Genomic DNA, 15,360 nt, shown 5'->3' on the forward strand with positions numbered 1-15,360 from the left:
AACAACGTCCGCATCCTAGGCATTCCGGAACGCAGCAAGGGGAGGAACCCTACTCAATTTGTGGAGGACTGGCTCAGGAAAATGGTGGGTCCGGATGATCTTACTGCCCTATACAGTGTGGAACGGGCGCATAGAATGCCGTCGAGACCTCCACAACCAGGAGAACCCCCACGACCTTTAATCGCACGCCTTCTTCACTATAAGGACCGCAACACCGTGCTGAGAGTGGCCCGAGAGAAAGCGCCGATTCGCTGAGGACAAGAATGTCTCAGTATATCCTGACTTCACACCCACAGTACAGCGAGCCAGGTCCACCTTCATGGGGGTGAAGCGCAAGTTACGGGAGAGAGACTTGAAATATGCCCTCCTGTTCCCCGCTCGCCTCAAGATTCTACACGGGAACAAATCATACTTCTTTGACTCACCGGAGGAGGCGGAGGAGTGGATGGAAGTGACGCTGACGCCACCGGCCTCGCAGGACCCATTTGCGGACACCAGGAGTGACAGGCATCGGAGTCAATCGGGCCGGAGACGCCCTGCTTCCAACACTGGACGAGACCCCTCACCGAGGTCGTCACTGAGGGTACAGGGTACAACGGGCCGCTTGGCAGATCAATCATCGGTGGTGCAACTGACGGAGAAGGCACTCGCCGCTCACGACGCGGGCACAGCCAGGGACCAGGCCAGCACCTCTGACACACACACCGAAGTGTCAGGGTCGGCGGACAGCCTACAACTGTTCCCCAAGATCACGGCGCAGACAGCAGAAGAATTTTAACATCCACAGCTTGAATGATGAACGATATCCGGGTGGTAATGTATGAACTATATCACTCCTTATACAAAGGGGGGTTGCCAAAGGGTTTGGTTCACAGAGGGCTGCCATACCACCGCAAGCCAGTACAAGTCAGGCACGAGTGGTCTGTTCCCCCCACCGTATGCACATGGAACTGTTTAACTTATGCCCACGTTGGGCATCCTGGTTCGGATCCCGAGCCCGTTGGCCCGGGGACCTTAATGTTAAGGGGTTAACTGTTTGCACGACACTCCTATCCTGTAGTAAGACGTATCTGGCATGGGCACCTATGGTCTCAGCATTACCGCTTTGCAAGATCAGTCATGGGGCCGCTTAATGTTTATAACTTGTGCACCTGGAATGTGCGGGGCATGGGCTCGATCCACAAGAGACACAGGAGGATACTGGCTCAGCTCAACTGCAGGGGAATTATGATAGCTTGCCTACAGGAAACACACTTGAACTGTGCTGAAAACACGAAACTATGAAAGAAGTGGAGGGGTCAACTCTTCGCTACGTCCTACTCAGCATTCTCTAGGGGGGCCACTATTTGGCTCCGCAATTCTGTTCCCTTCAAGCCGATAGAGCAGAGAATTGACAAGGAGGGTAGATATGTGTTTGTAAAGGGCTTATTGGATGGGGATACTGTTGTGATTGGTTGTGTATATTCCCCGAATTCAGGACAGTCGGATTTCTTGGTAAATGTCAATGGGGTCCTTGCGGATTGGGCAGAACATCAATGGGTGATTGGAGGTGATTTCAATGCTGTATTAGATGTTGCTCTGGACAGGTCACATCCCCCACTGCACGCCACGGAAAGCAGGAGACAGGCGGATGTGCTAGCACAATGGGCGGAGGGTTGGGACTTGGCGGATGCATGGCGCAGTACACACCTACTGGACAGGGAATATACCTTTTTCTCCCCCCCTCACCAACTGCACACCAGAATAGACCGTATATTTTGCTCCTGTTCCCTACTGGGGTCGGTTGTCCAAGCCCAGCACATGGGGAAGACCCTTTCAGATCATAATCCTGTCGAACTCACTTGGCAATGGGGCCGGCTGTTGGCCCCTATCCCGACCTGGAGGTTACCCACGGAACTACTTGAAGACTCGGTATTCAGATTGTCCATGTCAGACACCATTGAGACCTACTTCGACACGAACGCTAACACCGCCAGCTCCCGACAAATAGAGTGGGACACCTTCAAAGTCATCATCAGAGGGGAAGCGATGGCCACTCGGGTGGGCAGGAGAAGGGAAGTGATAGGTGAACTAAAAGAAGTAGAAGGTAAACTGGCAATGTTAGAGAGCGAAGCTGCGGGCACGAACACACACTTCACCCCACTGCAGGAAGCACACATTAAACACGCTGAACTACTAGAAGACTTGAGATTAATAGATTACAAGGAATACACTAATAGACAGCATACACTGGCGGATAGGTCGGGCCCTCTGCTGGCCCATATTATACGAGACTCTTCAGTGAACCATCCAATTTTGGAGATATTAGATCAGGAAGGTTTGCTGACTTCGACTCAAGTAGGAATCAACACCGCATTTAAGGACTCCGAGACCGCACTAGAGGGATTTATGAGGGATTTAGAACTACCCCAACTCACCGCTAGGCAAAGCGAAGACCAGAAGCGTAACATCACTATCGCGGAGATTAGACAAACAATACACGCTCTCCCGAGGAGCAAAACCCCGGGAACGGACGGCCTGCCGGCCGAGATCTATGCCACGTTCACAGACCTCATAGCCCCACGCCTACACACTGTTTATTTGGAAGCGCTGCGGACTGCCACCTTACCGCAGTCCTCCCTACAAGCTTTAATAACCTCTCTCTTAAAACCGGGTAAAGATGGAATGCACCTAACTAACTACAGACCCTTATCTCTCCTTAACACCAACTATAAGATACTGAGCAAGGTACTAGCGACGCGATTGGCACAATACATCCCGCAACTGATCCACCCGACCAGTGCGGATTTGTGCCGGGAAGAAGCACGGCCATGAATCTTAGAAGACTAGCCCAACTGATGTTACGAGACCCGGTGGACATGGGCTCAGAAGGCTGCATCTCGTTGGATCTGAAGCAGGCCTTTGATTCCCTCAGATGGGATTTCATGTTTGCTACGTTTACGAAATTCGGGATTCCACTCGAATATATTGCCTGGGTCAAACTACTCGACACCCACCCTACGGCTCGGGTGCGCACTTCCAAATACATTTCAGGACCCATAGACATAGAGAAAGGCACCAGGCAAGGTTGCCCGCTTTCCCCGCTCCTATTCATCCTGGCCCTTGAACCGCTGCTCTGTAAACTCCGGACGGCGGCTCCTCACTGTGGCATTCGGAGGGGTGCGACGACTCATGTAGTGTCCGTCTATGCCAATGACATTATCCTGTACCTCCATAATTTGCGGGGAGACCTGGATCCAATACCTAAAATATTCGAGGACTTCAGGTCATTATCAGGCCTCACCATAAGCGAACCCAAGTCCTACGGGTTCACCTTTGCTGCCACTGGCCCCCCCACACCATTACTCTTCACGCCACATACATTTCAAATGGCAGACACCACCTTCGGTTATCTCGGGATACAAATTTACAGAGATGCCGAAGTAATGATAGATGGCAACCTTGGAAGAGCTATGAGAGCACTTAAATCACAAATACAATTTTGGTTGTCATTGCCCCTATCGGTGGCCGGCAGAGTGACCATCTCCAAGATAGTAATGCTTCCCTGCCTCATTTACTATTTCACTAACTTGCCATTTCTGATCCCTGCCACAACGTTTAAAGCACTAGATACACTCCTCACGGAACTCATATGGGGACCGGGGCGGAGGCGCAAAGGCCTTGCCAAACTGCAGCTCACCTCTGGAACCGGAGGCATGGGAGTGCCAGACTTCAGGGCCTACAACTTCGCATGTCAACTGCAATGGCTAGCCTACTGGCTAGCGGGTCGAAACCTACAAGAGATTGACATGACAGAGGAAGATCGCTCTAAGGGGAAGATCCATGTCTTGCTATTGCCCCGCTCGGAACTGTCGAGAAATGCCCCACCGCTTCTTCGGCTTGCAATCCAATACTGGCGGAAGGCGTTGAAATACAGAGCCCCGGCGACATCCTATGCCCCCACAATTCCACTACTGGGTATCCCATTAGAATCGGGCCCGCTCACAACACACAAACTTATGCCTTGGCATGACGCTGGAGTGACACATATAGGAGACCTTTTCGCTGAAGGACAAATGCTGTCCTTTGAGGACTTCAGGGCCACGCATGGTGTCCCCGGGGGATCGTTCCTTTTGCATGCTGGCCTCCGACATTACTTAACAAGAAGGTGGGCGCATGAGGGAGTAGAACCACCCACGAACCCCTTGCCAACGATGCAGTATCTCATGGGGACGTGAAGCCACCTAACTAAATGGCTCACTGCTAGCATCAGAACAGGGAGAGCGATCTCACTGTCGCCCCTCAGGACAAAATGGGAGGGAGATGTAGGAAGGCCACTAAGGGACAAGGAATGGGAACGTATCCTCCAATTTCCCAAGAAAGTAGCCAGGAACCCCAAATTTAAGTTCATCCAACTGATGCTTCTACACAGGGCTTATTTAACACCACACCGCATACACGCTATGTTCCCTAACGCAGTCGACACATGCCCCCGATGCGCTACAGATGATGCTTCACTGATACACATGTTGTGGGGCTGCCCCAAACTGGGCTATTACTGGACAACTGTAAACGAGTTGCTCACCGGTGCAGGTGCCTTCCCACAAACGCTCACTTTAGAATATGCGCTTCTGGGGCTGGGACCAACGGCGCGTGCTAAGAGTGTGGCGACACGCTTTACTGACATGGCCATGTTGCTGGCGAAACGGGCAATTACGATGAGGTGGAAATCACCCAAGCCACCTGATACCGAACTATGGAAAACGGAAGTGGCACGTTGGGGCAAAGCGGAGGGTGAAGCGCTGCAGCGTGAAGAACGCAGGGGCGTCAGGAGAACGCCGATTTCATTGGACTGGTTTGCCATACTGGGGATGTTCGAAGCAGGGGGAGATGGGGAGTCTGTTGATTCGATACCTCTGCATTGAAATGTGTCATACCTTACTGGGCTTTCATGTACCGCACCCAAACATGGTGCACTGGACAATGATACGGGATATCCCGTGATGTTATTGCTTATGCCTCTGACTGTCTGTATGGAATAATACTTCTGGAAAGAACGGACCTATGGGCTCAGCCAAGTACAATCTGGTTTATACACGCATATAGTAAGAGTGTCGGGGGGGTTTTCTGAGGGCGGAGGGTGGGATTTTCCCGGTTCTTAAGGGGTTTGTTCAACTATACTGAAACACCACAAAATCAAAATGTATAATGTAACTGCTATTATCATGCCTACAGGAGCACGCCTCATTCTGGTCTAGTCATATAACAATAATTCTGTACTGTTGCTCTATTCACTATGCTAATAAACAGATTTTCAAAAACAAATAATCTATATTGGTCATACCTCACAAAAAAAACGTAAGCATGTGTAAATCAACAAATGAGCTGAATTAGGAGTAGATATGCCAGTTTTACAGGTTAATCATGACAAAATGACATAGGCTGATACGTGAGAGACATCCTTTCCAAACCAGAAAATGGAAAGGATACCGAAAAATGTCTAATGCAGACAAGATGATAAATTACTATATCATAGCAAATGCAGTGAGGAAGGTTTGAACACTCAAAAACTGAAACTCCAGGATCAAATGCTGAACTAACCCTTCTGACATCTATCCCTGGACTGTTTTGTCGGTTGCAAACTTGATATCCTTGGAATACTCTGTTATTACCACCCCAGGAATGTTATGTCATCATAAAGCAAATAAGGTGATCTTAAATGCAAAAATGGCTTTGTTTTAATAGTGTAAATTCCTGTGTGTGGTGTAATATGTGAATAAATGTGCTTGTCCGCACTGTGCAATCATCGCGAACGGCACCATGCACAGCGCAAGCGGGCGCTACTTTCTTTCTTCTGCTCGAGTACATTTTTCCTCGAGCAGCAGCTTTCTCAACGCAGATGTACGGTTTCCCAAACCGAGCGGTCGCGAGCATACGCGACCACTCACAATGAGAAATGTGACCGCCCTTGTTGAGAAACCTCACTGGGAGGCTGATTTTCCACGCTTGTGCTCGGCAACTTGAAATTGGCGATCGCGAACAAGGTGAAATCTCGCCGGGAGGTGGATTTTTCTCGCTCGCCAACTTGATCTTGATGAACACGAGCGAGGGAAAAACTCAGCTCTGCATAGAGTTTTTCGTAACTCCGTGAGCTCCGCGCAATGCGCAATGCGGACAACTCTGCAAACTCCGCGAGCAGAGCTGAGTTCACCGTACAGACTTACTGTGGATACGGCTGAATATTTTATCATGTTAAGAGCAGCAGTAAAATTGCACCCAGGGAGTGAGACTACAATCCACATGGGTGGTGGTGCAGGAAAAGGTGTCTCTCCACAGAATAAAACATTTTCCTTTAGAAAAAAAATAAGGTTCTGTTGTTCAAATATACGTCATTTACACAATACTCTGTGAGCCTCCCGGGGCTGTGAGCTGAATAATTTAAAAATGTAATTAGACCAGGTCCCAATGTGCCCTCCATATCAGTGTTTTCATTGCTTTCCTGTCATATGCTAGAGGTGCAACCCAATGTCACTGGGAGTCCGGCCCCAGATAGTATCTCATTCCAATTGAATTACCATGATATCGCTGCTAGCTTTTAAATGTATCTTGTAAATTGTTTTATGGCATATGACCCATGATAATAGATGTACATAAACTGTCAAATACATAACTTGTTACCTGCTGATGGATTTGGGTTATTCATTGCCCAGTAGGACTCCACCGATTACTTTGTCAAGCACTGGATTCTATTTCACATGAACTAGGCCACACCTTCTGTGAAGGTTCCTTAGATACACTTGTAAGATCAGTCCTCCAAAATTTTCACCCAATTAAAAGCCCTTCATGTAGATTTCCACATGCATAAATGATAACATATGTAATGAAAGCAAACACAAGGAGATGATGTTGCGGCCCTGACCTCAACCCCCCGACGTGCTCGACCCCGCGAAGGTTGCCCCGAGGCAACTCCCAGTCACTCAATCTTCATAAAGGGCTACAAGACTTCTATTATCAAGCGGTCCATGCTTCAAATAAGCACAGTCCTTCGTATGAGACACACAGGGCATCCTATTAACTGAGAGGTGCCATCTTTCCCTAAATCCCAAACTACCAGCGCCACTCGCGCCCATTTATTATTTATTTGAGGGATTTCTAAAGCGCACAATCACCTGACAGGCATCTTGGCGCAAGTAACAAAACAACCATAACGACAGGGGAGGAGGTATAGAAAACAGGCCTAGTTCTTAGGGAATAACCACGTTTTTAATTTCTTTGTGAAAGCAAGAAGATCATCATGTTGTCTGAGTGCAATAGGTAGAGTATTCCACAGCCTGGCCGCAGCGACCCCAAATGATCTACCCCCTGCTCTAGCTTTTTTGAAACAGGGGACTTTTATAAGCTTGCCTCCAGCGGTGCCAAGCATTCTGTTGGGAACGTACCATTCGAATTTTTTCTGAAAAGAGATAGGTCAATTCCCATGTAGAGCCTTAAACACTAGGCATAGGGATTTAAATGTAATTCTTTGTCTCACGGGGAGCCAGTGCAGCTCCGCCAGTGCTCCAGAGGCAGAAGACCTCCTCGGCCAGCCTAGTACCAGTTTGGCCGCGGCAGATTGCCTCCGCTGTAACCTGTCTAAAAGGAATGAGGGGGATTCAAGGAGCAAAGCATTACAATAGTACATCCGACTAAGGATCGTGCTGCGTGCTATCAGGATGCGGGCTTGATGGGGTAAAAGAGGAAAAATCTTCCTCAGCGAATGAACAATAGCCAGGCAGCAGCTTACCACCTTCGCCACATGTGCCTCCAAGGAGAGGTTGCAATCAAAGGTTAGCCCCAGGTTGCGCACTGTCTTGACCGGCTGCCCAGGATTGGGGAACTCTGGGGGCCAAAGGTTCCTGGGCGGCCCTGCTGTGTGCCTGCGCACCTCAAAATGCATCATCTCTGTTTTGGCTATATTAAACTGTAATGAATTTTCCCTCAGCCACTGTGACATGTCTTCTAAACATCCTTGAATCCCTTCTACTGAGATGGACTGGTCTCCCTCCAGGGAGAGAATGAGTTGCGTATCATCAGCGTAGTTGATGACCTTGATGTTAAATCGCTTGATGAGCGCCAGCAAGGGTCTCAAGTAGACATTAAAAAGAATAGGGCTGAGGGCCGGGCCCTGAGGTACCCCATGTAGAACCTGAGTGGAGGCAGATTGGTAAGGGGGAAGAGAGACCGCCTGCTGTCTCCCTGAGAGAAAAGAGTGAAACAACCTAAGGGCCACTCCAGTCACTCCAACCTCTCTCAGCCGGCCCAGAAGGATGTTGTGGTTTACCGTATCGAAGGCGGCAGACAGGTCCAGCAGAATCAACACTGCTGCCTGACCCCCGTCTGCCCACCCCCGAAGCTCATCCATTACGGTCAACAATGCCGTCTCAGTACCATGAGCCGGTCGGAACCCAAACTGCTCCTCCTCCAGTTCTAAATGTGCGGAAAGTGTGCCACTTACTACCCGCTCAACTATTTTGGCCGGGAAAGGGAGAAGAGATATTGGTCTAAAGTGTTTTAGGCATTCTGAATCAAGGGAGGTTTTTTTAGCAGTGGCGTTACCAACGCCTGCTTCCCACACAGGGCATCCTATTAACTGAGAGGTGCCTTCTTTCCCTAAATCCCCTACTACCAGCGCCACTCACGCCCATCCAGACCCCAAGATGGCCGCCCTCGGCCGAAACACCGAGCTCTCCGGGATGCTTCAATGGAGTCACCAAGACCTCACCAAGCCAAATTAGGGACCGGCCGCAGGAGGGTCCTGAACAAATGCCCTTCCGACTTGTCGGACATCTTCACAAGAACTCACAGGTTAGTGTAGGCAGCCCCCATAATGGCCACCCTGGACCTAATCTCTAAATTGCCGGTGTAACTTTGCAGAGGTGTTCCTGCCACCCCATAGAGGGTGCCAACAATGATACTGGCCCCTCCCACGGTATCAGCCTAGCGGAGACCCTCAAACGTGGTCCTAGAGAAGTCCCATTCTGCCTCCCTTTTCACTAAGTGATTTCTTCTCCCGGGAGGGTAGACCACGGCCTCCCCAATCCCCCCACCCGGCTAGAAGCACTCTCTCCTCCTCACAGCAACACTTCTGTTCAACCCGATAAGGAATCCCTCTCCCTCCGAACCCAGACAAAATGCCACCGGCCATGCTAATTGTTGCCAACCCTTGAACACCAAATTACTTGAAACCTCATGGGCCGAACTCCTTCGTGATTAATTTCCCCTCCAACCTTTCAAGTAAAGCGAAGAGAAATTTCAAACATAGACTGATTAGACAGCACCCTGAAACACTATTTGCTGACACCTATCATTGCTCCTCCAAAGGGCAGATAAAAATGGATCTTATCTTCCATACTGAAAAACCAGACAACTGGAAAGACAACCTCACAACACATCTCCAAAACTACCATCACATCCCATAGCTGCAAACTGATGACCTCTCTCTCTAACCACCAGACGCAGAGCGGGAACACCTCCATAACCATCTACTTGAATGGCACAATCCTGATACAAGCTAATAATGATAATCTTGAGGTTTCCGACTCCCTCGTCCCCTCGCTAAAAAAGGCCCCCTTGCACATCATTCGACCTGGCCCGACCCCGCCCTTCCCCCTGTTGAGCCTGTCTTGCCAGGTGAGGCGCCCAATCGTTTTCGTGTCCTCTACGAGAACCTCCTCCCCTCCCCCGCGAGTCACTTCCCTCAACTTTGCCCCTCCGAATAACGATCCCAACACCCCAGTTGGACAATCCTCCCAACCTCGCCCCTCTTCCATCCCAACCAGCCAACCAGGAATGAGTCATACTCCCAATCACAGGCTCCCTACGACTCTACTCCTCCCTCAGGCCACACAAAGTCCAAACCACGACACAAGCCTGTGCTCCTCCTGCCCATGATCTCTTCCAAAGATAACTCAGGTAGCTCCTCCTCCAATAGCCACCACAACCCGTCCCCCACCTCTTTGGTCAACTCTGCTCAAGACAACCTCCCTCCCACCTCGGATAGCATGATGCATCGCCTCGCCCACCTTAAAACTCAGCTTGAAATCTTAATCTGGGGCCTGAATGAAATTTTAACTAAACTTGACATGGTCCAAAAGCCTATTCAGCCCCCCACCACTGCGCAAAATGTCACTCAACTCTGGCCTGTCACGGTGTGGCCTCCTAGAGGGCCCTCTACCCCCTCATGTGCCGGCCATCGACCCCTAGAAGAACGGTTACTGAGAAACGCTTAGAGACCCAGAAGATCGAAAGCTGCACTGTCCTCACTGGAAGCGGCAGACCTAGCCTCAACCTACGACTCTCTCCCCACTACCTCCCCCAAATCTAAGATCCAAGTGATTACGGGAGTCGGAAGAGATCATCCTCCACTGAAAGCCCCAAGACCCCCGGCTCACCTCACTTCTCTACTTAGGGACCCTTCTACAAATAATCAGAGCAAGGAAGGGTCCCCCATCAACTGCATGCTCCTAAACTGCAGATCAGCCTTCAAACATGCAACAGAACCTCGCAGAAGCCATCCTCTCCCATGATATAGACATAGCATTCATCACGGAGACTTGACTCAACAATCTCTCCTACCCTAGCTTGGACATGCTGGTGCCTCCTGGCTTCCAAATGATCAACAAAGACAGAAAAATTCAAAGAGGAGGAGGTATAGCAATCATACACAAAAACAACATCTCCATTACGCAAACTGCCTCTTTCCTGTACCGTTCCTTTGAATGTCTCACAACCAACATCAAGACAAGTGACAACAGGCCAACACTTTGCCACCTCCTGTATCACCCCCCAGGCAACACCTCTGCATTCGGGGAACACCTCTGCGACCTGATTGCCCATTGCTCATTAGGAAACTCAAACAAGATAATTCTTGGCGATCTCAACCTGAGGTGGAATGAAACAAATAACTTGCTAATTCAAACCCTAAACAACCTCCTACAAGATAACAATTTGACCCAACAGTGCTCAGACGAAACTCATCACAGAGGAGCATCCCTTGACGCAATTATTGCCCAAAGCAGTGCAATTACTATCGACCACATCCTTCCCATAGACTGGTCCGACCACCACATCATTTTATTTCACATCAACCAATCAGTCCCTACTCAACACCCCATGCAGGGCCCCCCCAAATGGATTAGAAATACAGCTAAGATCTCTCAAGCTGAACTAAAAGAAAGGGTAAGCTGGCTCCTCCCCAACATCACCGATCATCTCCCCACAACCGGACTCACCTCTCTCTACAATTCAAATATGACGCTTATCATGGACCAACTATCTCCTCTGAAACTAAAAAAAGACAGGAGAATTCCATCCAGATCATGGTTCACCACTGACATCATTGAAGAAAGAAGACAACTAAGAGCCTCAGAAAGACTCTGGAGGAACAACCCCACCGTTATCCACCGCGATCAACTCGAAGCAGCCCGCAGGAAGTACAAAAAGCATATTAAGAACAAAAAACATAATTTTTCTGCTCCGCGCTAGACAACGCAAAAACAGAACTAAAGAGCTCTTCAATATCATCAGGAAACAAACCTCCAAGCCCGTTGGCTCCCCAATCCAGGCATCCAAAGAACTGTGTGACAACTTTGCCATCTCAACTTTGCATCTTTTTCAACTATAAAATTGCCAAGATCGATCTCTCACTAGGCACCAATAACATCCCCTCCACCGAGATTCCGACACTTGAAACCAACGACAGCGCCTCCAAGAACCCTCCTAAACACTGGTCTTCCTTCAATCCCATTCAGGAAGCAGCGATTGTCAAACTAATCTCCAGCGCTAAGCCCTCATCCTACACCCTCAACTGACCAAGGACTTGAAGCTAGTCCTAGCCCCACTATGGTGCAAGATCATAAACAGCTCCTTGAGATCAAGAGTCGTACCAGACTGCCTCAAAGTCGGACAAGTCACGCCACTGCTGAAAAAGCCCGGCCTAGACACTAAGGATCTGAATAACTTCAGACCTGTCTCAAACATACCTCTTTTGTCCAAAATCCTGGAAATATGTGTACTTCCACAATTGATCCAACACTTGGACATCATCATCCTTGTAGATCCACACCAATCGGGCTTCAGAAAAGGCTGCAGCACTGAAAACGCTGATAGAGCGTGCGGGACCTCTAGCTCAATTTCACCATACTCACATGGCAACAGAAGAAAATTCCCCCATGGCCTGAATATTATTTAAATTGCGACATTGTTCAAATACTTTATAAAGAGTCCTTCAAAACATAACAGGTACACTTATTTTCTTTTTTATTTTCAATAATTTATTGATTTTTTGTATGTATATCAAAAAAGATTTTTTCTTATTTTCTGTATAATTTTCTTTTTTAATACATTATTTTCTTTTAATCATACAAACATTAAAATCCAACTCATCATATTATTATTTCTCAAGTTTTAAGTACATTTCAAAAAGATATCCATACTGCCACACACCTATCTACACTCACATACTACTCATACACTCATCTTCACACACTCATCTTTTTATCCAGAGCAATCTCTTTTTTCTGTAGCTGAGGTGACACAGGTTATAATGTGGATTCCCTCGCCAGGTCGACACGTGTTTTGGTGGGCTTGTACCACCTTCCTCAGGACTGACAGAGAAAAGTTTGCTTCCTGTGGACACCGGGTATCTAGAATTACAAAAACAACTTAATGTACCTATAACACTTAATATGTTTGGAGGACAATCAAAAAGATATTGTAATAATCAGCTACACATAATTTCACGATTGCAGTGAAGTACAACGTACACGTACACCAACATGTCATAAAAAGCCAGGGGGTAAACTTGTCTTGGAGTCTCATCAATAGGCATAGGGGCATAGAGAAATATATATCTGACCCAGGGCTAGTGATACATCTGGCCTCAATATTTATAGTCCCATATAAAAGGGTGGTTGTAGCTACTAATGATGTGGCTTCTGATTGGGAACTAACTGTGAGTCAGGAAGTACCGGATATAGATCAAAGAATTATAGTCAAAAGAATTTACTAACAAGAAAGAAACAACAGCAGAGAAGGTCTCTCTCTAAACAATGTCTCCCTCATTTCAACATCATATCTTAAAAAGGCTTTTCTTACCCTCTAAAGATTCTAGAGAAACACAGAAGATATATCCATATCTGCAATTGACAGTCCTAGGGAAATAGCAAATGAAGATTAACTTCCAGATTGGAAATTTAGTATTCCATTAATGAAGCCCATTGTTCAAAAACCATGACTTGCCAATCCTTTTCACCTCAGCTATAAGTCCTAGGGATCAAAAGAGGTGTTAGAATAAATAAGTTGTTTTAAACAATTTACCTTTCCTGTAAGAACCACCGACTCGGGAGAAGTTTTAAAAGCTTTATCTATGCAAGTTTAAGTGAGTCTTCATCCAAATTACAGAGATCATGAATTTCATAAGCAAGAATATGATTAATAGATTGTAAAGTTTGCAAGAAATCACAGTAACACCTTTAAACATTGGTACCTGGGAAGGGGGAGAAAGGAAAATAGCACAAGGACATACCACATGGATTATATTTACCTAGAAGGGTGCAAGGACCAATCCTGGCCATGGGCTGGGCAAACAACAGAGCTCCCGACTAATCAAGTGCCCTCGGGACAAGAAAGGTGCAGATCAGGACAGATGACTTCCGCTAATTGCAACGTCAGCGTCACAACCCTTTTTTCTTAGGCCAATTAGTACCCCGACTGGGAAATCGAAATTTCCCACCAACACCTCGATTCTTCTGACAGAGTGCTCCTCCAGCACCTCTGCTCTCGATCTCCTATAGCATGCGTTAGGTCATTGACAGGTCAGCTGCTGGGGCAAGTCGGACAATTTCTCTATCTAAGCCTACCTTAGGTATAACATTTCGAGGGTAATGTACCACCCCTAAATGTTGCACATCTATGTGTTCCCTTCAGTGATTGGTCAGAAAGACGAGGAGAGGGCATTACACAATAATAAGATGAGGTCATTTTAATTGGCTTATATTGATCAAGTTTCCGCCCACAATTTATTTTTCCATTACTTTATTCCGCCCACCAAAATTATTTCATTTTAGTATACAATGTTGTACAAATTTGCAAGTTGTCTTCCTTTCCCCAGGTCATGGTGTGAGTGTCCCATTGGTTTTCTGTGAGTATTGATTTGGATGCATAATTCCTCTCACAGTGATATTACGGTGTGGGTGCATGTCGTTTTGGGACATGGCCACTTTGTAAATAAACATTTGTAAATAGGACATTTTAGTCCCTGGACACAGTTGTTGGCACTTTTTATTTATTTATGAGTTCACCATTCGGTTTGGTGTGGGCAGACAATCTAGACTTTGTTTTCAACAGTTTGTACAGACATAGTTGTGATTCTATCTACATTGTTTTACTATAGGTCCATGGTGCAACCTATGTCCTGATGATGGTCTCGCTATATTGTACTGTATGAGACCGAAACGTCGACGCAACGACACTTCTTTGTAAATAGTATCAACATTGACTGAATAGGAATTTTGTATATAGTTTGTTCAAAATTACTGTATATATGGAAGGTATGTAAATACTGTCCATATCCATTACAAAAGTGTCTTTTGGTACTGTATATATTTTGTAAAAACTGAGGAAACAGTATACCATTGTGTTGCTGAAAGCGGATTGAAATATAATGTGTTTACATATTCTTATGATTTAAGACGAATATGACTGAATAAAAACAAATGATTTACTATTTGTATTTTCTCTTGAAAAATTCAAATTTATGTTCACTGTAGTGACAATTCTTCAATTGTGAAGTTAAGCTGAAATAATTTGCCTAAGGAACATTGTTTTTTTGTTATTGAACATACCCAGTTCCTTGGGAATATTGGGTCGCCCTATTGAATTTTGACAGGTAATTTCATACAAACATAGCAGTCACTAATTTGCATTGTCTCTACATAATGTACTAATAGATTAGCGAATACATTCATATAGGTTTCGTTTCTATTTCTAAAGTGATGGAATTCTATCTCTTTTGGTGCTTCTAAGTCTACTCTATCTTGTTTGTGCTCAATTTTGAATGCTTCATAGATTACACCAATAATTTAATTATTAAAATGTTTCCCTCGGTTTGACTCAATCGTTACTGGATAAGCGAACCGAGAAATTAGCTCTCTTAAAAAGAGTTTGGCTACAGTTAAGCTGTCATTCCTGCGTGTAGGGTTTGCGTCTACCCATTTTGAAAATAGGCAAACAATGAACAAAGACATACTTCAATCCTCGACAAGCAGGTAACTGAATGAAGTAAATTTGTAGTCTTGTGGGCCTTCTGCTTTCCCAATTATCCCAGGACAAACTACAGTTTTC

Source organism: Lissotriton vulgaris, chromosome 6 (assembly GCF_964263255.1).
Source record: "Lissotriton vulgaris chromosome 6, aLisVul1.2, whole genome shotgun sequence".
Lineage (NCBI taxonomy): Eukaryota > Metazoa > Chordata > Amphibia > Caudata > Salamandridae > Lissotriton > Lissotriton vulgaris.